The sequence below is a fragment of the Triticum aestivum genome, chromosome 5A, assembly GCF_018294505.1.
Source record: "Triticum aestivum cultivar Chinese Spring chromosome 5A, IWGSC CS RefSeq v2.1, whole genome shotgun sequence".
NCBI lineage: Eukaryota > Viridiplantae > Streptophyta > Magnoliopsida > Poales > Poaceae > Triticum > Triticum aestivum.
Window position 1 is genome coordinate 566,537,368 of NC_057806.1, and position 8,197 is coordinate 566,545,564.

General features: G+C 45.1%; 1 pseudogene; it reads left to right on the forward strand.

Moving 5' to 3' along the window:
• Positions 1 to 653: 653 nt before the first annotated feature.
• LOC123101561 (uncharacterized) lies at positions 654 to 7,768 on the forward strand (annotated as a pseudogene).
• The last annotated feature ends 429 nt before the right edge of the window (positions 7,769 to 8,197 follow it).

Genomic DNA, 8,197 nt, shown 5'->3' on the forward strand with positions numbered 1-8,197 from the left:
GTCTTGGCCGGAGCTTCGAGCGTTCTGTCGAGATATCCATCTAGCTGTGCGCCACGGATCGGGGGCAGGACCGTCGCCTTCCAAAGAAGGAAGTTGTCGCGCCCAAGCTTCTCGCACAAGTTGTCGCCGAGGGTCGTCATGGGCTGGGCAGTTGAGGAAGAAGCTCCTGAGGATACGCTGAAGGGAACGAGAGACATTTAGATGCGATGAAGAAGAGAAGGCTCTGATACCATGTAACGAACAAGAGATCGATTGATTCAGGCTTAATGTCCCTTGGGATCACCTTGTCGTATATTTATATTGCATGAATCGACCAGAGATCGGTTACATGATAGGACACGACAGAGATCATATACAGACTAGGAAACGGCTCAAGGCCCGTATACAACATGGACTCTACGTCCTGTACACATACTATTCTAACAAAACTTATCCAAGCTTGTTCTTCAAATGGATGTATCTAGCAATAACTTGATGCTAGATATATCTATTTGAGGGACAAGCTTTTTCGGACGGAGGGAGTAGCCATTAAGCTTGCATGAAGTGCACGCTCAAGTGGACAACCTCTAGGCTGCAGTTCCCTTCATAAATAACAAATCCTTGATGTGGCGACAAGGAAGGGCCTTCTCCACAAGGTTCGAGGGAGAGGGGTCATGGTGCGAACCTCTCGATATGCGGATGATGCGGCTGTGTTTGTAGCGCTGATCAAAAGAGATGTGAACAACCTCGCGGCCATTCTGCGAGGTTTTGGTGAAGTCACCGGCCTATGCACAAACTTCCGTAAAAGCTCGATGGTCCCCGTTCGGTGCGGCAACCTTGACTTGGGCCATATCACACAAGGGCTACCGGCTATCAAGGCTTCCTTTCCGCTCCGCTACTTGGGACTCCTGCTATCTATGTGGAAGCTGAAGCTCGCCGATCTACAATTTTTTGTCGATAAAGTGGCAAGCAGACTGACTAGATATGACGGCCAAAACATCACCACCATTGCCCGCGCGGCCCTCGTTAAGTCAGTCCTCGCTTCCCAAGTGATCTACATCATCATGCCACTTGTCATACAACCCACCATTCTGCAAAACATCGAAAAGCTTGAGCGGGCCTTCCTATGGTCGGGGTTGGATACGACATCCGGGGCAAAGTGCAAGGTCAATTGGGATGTTGTCAGACGGCCGCTCGCCTATGGTGGACTTGGGGTCCTCAACAACAACAAGTTCGCGCGGGCGTTGCATTTGCGGTGGCCTTGGTACGAGTGGAAGGATCCCACAAAGTTGTGGGCCGGGAGTGGGAACTTGTGCGATGAGGAAGACCTCAACTTTTTCTACGCCTGTACCACCATCACGGTCGGGAACGATGCGAAGACTCCATTTTGGGACTCCCCTTGGCTCCTTGGCCGCAAGCCCAAGGACATTGCTCCGCTCATTTATGAGACTTCCTCCCGGAAGCACTGGAAGGTACGGGAGGCCCTCAAGGATAACGCGTGGATCCTCAAAATCAGACCGCCCACATCGGTTTCCATCGAGCATGTTGCACAATTCTTCACCCTTTGGATGCTACCGCACGAGGTGCACCTGGATGAGCTCACTGAGGATGACATCCTATGGAAGCACATGGAATTTGGGCACTACTCCGCGACCTCCGCTTACAGGGCACAGTTTTTGGGCTTGGTCCTCTCCCCCATGGACCAAATGGTTTGGAAGGCTTGGGCCCCACCGAAAGTCAAGTTCTTTGCTTGGCTCACACTTCAGGATAGGATCTGGACTGCTGACAGATTGGAGAAGCGAGGATGGCCTAACTGTGGCCCTTGCCCCTTGTGCCAACGGGTGCAGGAATGTGGCCCTCATCTTTTCTTCAGATGCCGCTTCACTATCAGGCTTTGGAACATAGCTATTCACAAATTTCGCATCCACGACATGGACATGTCCGCATGGCACTTGTTCGACTCCGTTCAGGCCTGGTGGACGAGCACATGCACCACGGGCACCACCGACGGAAAAGTAAAGGCATCGATTACCATGCTAGTGTCATGGGTCATCTGGAATGAGCGCAACGCATGGGTGTTCAGGCAAAAGAGCGCACCTCCGCAAATCTTGCTCAACATCATTGTCGACGAGGCAAACCTTTGGATCAAAGCTGGGGCAAAGAAACTAGGGTCTTTTTTATCACGATAATAATTGTCATGCTGTAACATGAGTGTGTATTGTAACAAACTCTTTCTCCTCCTTATTTAATATATGAGGCAAATCTTTTGCCTCTGATTCAAAAAAAATGATGCTATAAGCTTGGTCTTCTTCTTCGTTTCCCTTCTTGGCTTTGTGTGTGGTCTGAAACAGGGATCATGTGTGCATGCGAGCCCAGAAAGTTTCTTTGGGATTCACATGGTAGGGATTTTATCTCTGTTTATGTGGTAGGGATCTTAGCGGTTACTTTCTTTGTAGTCTTGATGTTTTCTTTTTGTTCCTAAACAACCAGAAAGTTTCTAGAGCAGCATTAGTAACCTTCCGTTATGTCGGGATCAACGTGAATTTTGTATGCAAGCAAAAGTCTGAATATATACTTCCATCTGGCATGATCTATGTCTACGGTCCATCTTGCAGGAAGGCCCCAGTTGAGATGAGCAATCCTTGTGAGTCGAGTGCAGCTGGAATAGAGTCAGGTTCATCATGCAGATGCGTGGTAACTTTAAAGAAAGCATGGTGTTTTGACTCAATATCTTTTCATTCCTAGTACAGTATTGTGCTGCCTCTCAATCTTCTCGAGTTTGCATGATTTGTTTTGGGCCTTGGTTCCACCACTGCTGCTTGCTGCAGGTCATACCGGAGCGTCTTGTTGACCATTTCGGGGGAAAGATCTCTGGGACGATCCAACTAGAAGCCCCTAATGGTCAGATGTATGTTGTTGGAGTTGCCAAGAAGATGAACAGATCAGTCCTGCATTCTGACTGGAAGGCGGTTGTTCGTGCCAATCAGATACAAGAAAACTGTTATTTGATGTTCCAAAACCTTGGAATCTCTTGCTTCAAGGTTACCATCTTCGATTCTGATGGCGAGGAGAGGATCTGGCTGCCGGGATGAAAAATCCTACTCATGTCGAAAAAGGGAGCACATATTGTGCTGATATTCGAGCAGTTCCTTTGATGGCGCTTTAGATTCAGATGGTAGAAAATCAGGAAAGACGCCTGCAGTAAATTCTTCTTTATCTCCCGCAAAAAAAGAGTAAATTCTTCTTTATAAGATGAATCATCAGGTTTAGTTGTGTACTCGTATTATTTGGTGACTAGCGTTTAATTACTACATGTTGATCTCTCTTGAATCTTCTTACAGCAGAAGATAGTCTGTCCGAAGGCGAGTCTATTGAGTTGGATGATCTTCAGGTGCTCTCAAAGGATTATGTCTTAGCAGGGCGATGCCATCTTACAAAAGAACAGGAGGATGGAATCAACGCGTTTATCGCAAATATTTGACCTAAAATCCCTGTGCTTGTGGTGATGAAGAAGAAGACCAATGTGAACCACTATCCTAAACTGGCACGTTTGGTTTGAATTCTGTATGTATTGCTAAATGCTTGTAGCTACATACACCTCTCTAAATATCTTTATTTTCAACACTGTTAATTGTAACAAACCTCTGAAGGATATTTATGAAGCAATTGGATGACATTATATTCACGTCTCGGTTTACAACTGTAATCCTTAGGTATTACCTGATTAAAAGAGGGAAGAGCAAGGCTTGGCCATGCAAATTCTGCATCAGACCTGATGGAAGGGGACGCAACCTTTCTTTGTGTCAGTTTGTCTGTGGCAATCGTGTTAAGAAGGGCGATCTCTGCCTCTTTGAACGAATGATAGAGGTTGAGTCAACAAGGTTGATAGTACACAATTAACCCTCAGCTGCTGAATTTTGCTAGTACAAATGCCATACTGCAATTACTTTTTCGCAATACTATTTTACTGTTGAAATTATTGATAGGAGAAGACACAAGACAGTCCATCTGAATATGGATCTATCCGGTCTGATCACGAGGAAACTCCCTCTGAAGTTTGCTATATATTGTCAAGTAGGTGCCGACTTGATGAAGAAGATGAAGTAGGAATTGATGCTCTTATTGCTGAAATTCAGCCTGAAATTCCTCTGCTAGTTGTTCAAATGATGAAGAGCAATGTCCATGGGCCACAAGCCTCTCTGGTGATTCCTATTCTGCGCTGGGTGATTTTACTGTTTGTTTATTCGTGATATGTAAATGGAGCCAATCATTTCCTTTTTGTTCTTTTGATTTGTCCAACTAATAGTTTTCATTCGTTCTCAATGATTTTAATTTTGTGAACTAATAAACCGTCAGTTGTCCCATGTAGTGGCGGAGCTATGCACAGTTTGTTGGGTGGGCCAGAATTGGTTAAGCTGAAGGGAAGTCCGAAAATTTTACGTTTTGAGCTAACTTTGCCCCGACACCCACTGTTTTAGCTGTAGGTTGGGCTGGCCATTGAGTTTTGCTTGTGCGTAGCCCCGCCACTACCCATGAACATTCATTGGTTTGCTCCAAGAGCATTTCTATTTGCTCTGTACACTTAATTTTTCCCACCAATTCTATACTTTGTTCCATGTACAGAGCACATTGAAAAGGATGAGTTTACAAGCTTCATATTAAGAAAAGGATGATTCAAACTGATTGTGACCAGCCAATAGAAAAAGCTTGTTACTCAATGAAAGCCTTGCTGTAATTGTTTATTGCAGTTCTCCAGAAAATCATTAGCGGCCTGCATTGTGGCGCAAATGTGGATGTGGTTTTTGTGTAGCACGTACACAATAGATGAATATATGCACCGGATGACATGATACTATTCTTGGATCATGATTTAGATAAGGCACGAAATCTCAAGCTGCTCTTATGTGTTTTTGAGGAACTTTCAGGTCTTAAAATTATTTTTCATAAAAGCGAACTTTTTTGCTTTGGCAATGCTGCAGAATCAGCACCCGTATATGTCAAGATTTTTGGATGCCAGCTTGGGCAGTTTCCGATTCGGTATCTGGGTATTCCCATACACTATCGGCGGTTAACTATCGCTGAGTGGAGGCATGTGGAAGAGAGACTTGAGAAACGATTAGCCAGTTGGGAGGTCAAACTCTTGTCTTATGGGGGCCGACTGATCTTGATCAATTCCGTCCTAAGCAACATGGTTTTATATATGTTGTCATTCTTCCACCTGCCGAAAGGGGTTCTACAACGGCTAGATTACTTTAGATCTAGACTTTTTTTGGCAGTGTGATAACGAAACCAAGAAATATCGACTTGCTAGGTGAAGCGTATTATGCAGACCTAAAAGTCAGGGGGGCCTGGGAATCCAAGACCTTGAGATTAAAGATATCGCTCTTCTCAGCAAGTGGGTTTATAAACTACTCACTAAGAATGGAGTATGGCAGGAAATCATTTGCAACAGGTATGTGGGATCCAATGCCATTTCTCAACTACATTGGAAACCTGGGAATTCACATTTTTGGAGTGGTGTCATGAAGGCCAAGGAATTCTTCTTTCAATTTGGGACCTTCTCGGTTAGGGACGGTTCTCAGATTCATTTCTGGGAAGATACCCTGGCTAGGGAACAGCTCACTAATGGTGCAATATCCAAGCTTGTACCGGATTGTTAGACATAAATTCGTCACGATCAAACATGTCTTAGGACAAAAAATCCTGATATTTCTTTTCGTAGGGATCTTTTGGGCACTCGCCTGACATTATGGGATGAATTACTCACTCGCCTAGAGGACATTCAACTGTCAGATGAGCCGAACAGTTTTCAATGGAATTTGCATCAGAATGGCAGATTTTCGGTCAAATCCATGTTTGATGCAATGGTCCATTGTGATGTTCCAGTTGATAATAGAAAATTGTGGAAGCTAAAAATCCCTTTAAGAGTGAAAATATTCCTTTGGTTTCTAAACAAAGGAGTCATCCTAACTAGAGATAACCTCACACGACGAAACTGGCACGGGTCCAAGACATGTGTCTTTTGCCAACATGACGAGACTACCAAACACTTATTTTTTGAGTCCAAGTTCGCTCGGGCAGTTTGGGCCATGGTCCAAGTAGCTTCGAATTTATACCCACCACGTAGTGCACAGAATATGTTCGGCAACTGGTTGGCGGGGTATTGATAAACAATTTTCTGCACATATTCTTGTGGGAGCGGCGGCCTTATGCTGGGCAATGTGGCTTACCAGGAATGATGTGGTTTTTAATAATAAATGTGTCTCATCTCCTATGCAGGTTATCCGTGTTTGTTCACAATGGCTTCGTACGTGGTCTATCCTACAGAAGCCGGAGGACAGGGATCTTTTTATGATGACGTCTACACGGCTGGAGCGTACGGCCAGATAGGTTTTCTACTCACATGGATGGCGGTGTGATTTACGGATAGGATCTACCGTTTCTTAGGATGGACACGTTTTGTTGCTTGGCATTGTATCGAATTATTTTATTTTTAGGGTGCTCTGGACTTTTTGGCTGTGCGCATCTAGCTATGCAGAGGCCGGGCTTTCTTTCAATACGATTGTATCACCTCGATATATCTATTCAATGAAAAGTCCTTTATCGGAAAAAAATAGATGAATATATGCATAGTTATCACAAAAACCTGGAGTATACATGACCATAAGATTATCAATACACGTTTCCCTGCTTTTTATCTGAAACTAGGAACAAACAGTTAGCTCAGTTCGTCGACATTGTATTAAATCCTTGTGATTTTTTTCTTTTATCTCCTCTGCACAACCAGGTCATCGCGAAGCATTATGCAGCTGCGCATTTTCCCAGTGAAAGCTAAAACATCACACTTACACTCCAGGAGGGAAGAAGTGGCATCCCCATTTGCATGTCAGACGAGGCAACATCGGGTACGTCCTCAACGGGCGGTGACTAGAGTTCGTCGCGACAGCCATCGAGGAGGACATCTGCCTCCTCCAACCAATTAACAGGGGCGAGGAGAGAAGGTTCACGGTGATGGTTCATCTGCTTCCCAAACCAAGACGCGGCAGCAGATCCAAGGGTGGTGATGTTGTTCTTGGCTCAAACAGTGGTAGAACTAGCACGAAAGCTGCCTTGACGTCATCTGTCAAGGACTAACGAGAGAGTCGATGGTATATATGTTTGGCTTATCACTGTTAAGAACAACATGTAACGGTACACCGTGCAAGCCACGTTAAATGATGTGAAATATCTTATCTGCAGGAACATCAGATGGTTCTGAAAGATCAGGATATGTTGTGCTAGGCAGCAGCGCCCGTTTAACCCAGGCGCAGGAGAAGGTGGTTGCAGAGAAGGTGAAGGCCATCCGATATCAAGCGCCCATCTATGTTTCAGCCATTGGAAAGAGAAATTTGAGCTCTGCCCTAGTAAGTTATAAAACCTTGATCTCGGATCACTTCTTAGTTATTGCACTAGGATCATGTAGCTCTTTGTTTGTGTACATTTTCTTGAGTCGCAAAAGGGTGTAGATATCACATCCCATGAATCTCTGTTCTCTAAAAGTTCACACTTCATCCATCCATCATCTTCCCGACGGGAAGCAAGCACTGATGCTCCGTCAGGTCGGGTGGAGCATTGGAGCAAGGCATGGTGCGTCGAGGGGCGCCACAGGCGGATAGTCCCCTCGGGAGGGTGGCGTAAGTTCACTGCCGACAACCGTCTGCAGGTCGGTGATCTCTGCCTGCTGGAACCGGTGAAGGATGAGAGGCTTGCCATGGCGGTCCACATCATACGCAGCGAGCAGTACCACTAGCTTCAGTAAAGAGGCGCTGCAGATTGGTCACCTGATGAATCATGGAGTGACAAATCATGCATGATCTCAAAAGACATGCATTTTTGAGCCGATGATTTTCGACGGTCCATAAGAAATTAACACACGAATGTTAGATTGTTTTCTCTCTGTCTCGAGAGAGGAACGCGGGAGAATGGAGAGAAGGTGTATTTATAGAACTTCTCAAAGGTATAAAAAAAATGAGGTTAGAGCTTGAGTTGGAAAAACAGATGTACACTGGGTGAGGCTCGATCCTACGTCGAGTACCACATGTAGGCCTCAAGCTCCACTCAAAGTGTCGGAATGCTTACTCACCAAGAGCATCTTCAATAGATGATGTAGATGCAAAAATAATTAACTTACACATCTTCGAGGACAAAAAACCTACCTCCAATGGATGATGTAGATGCA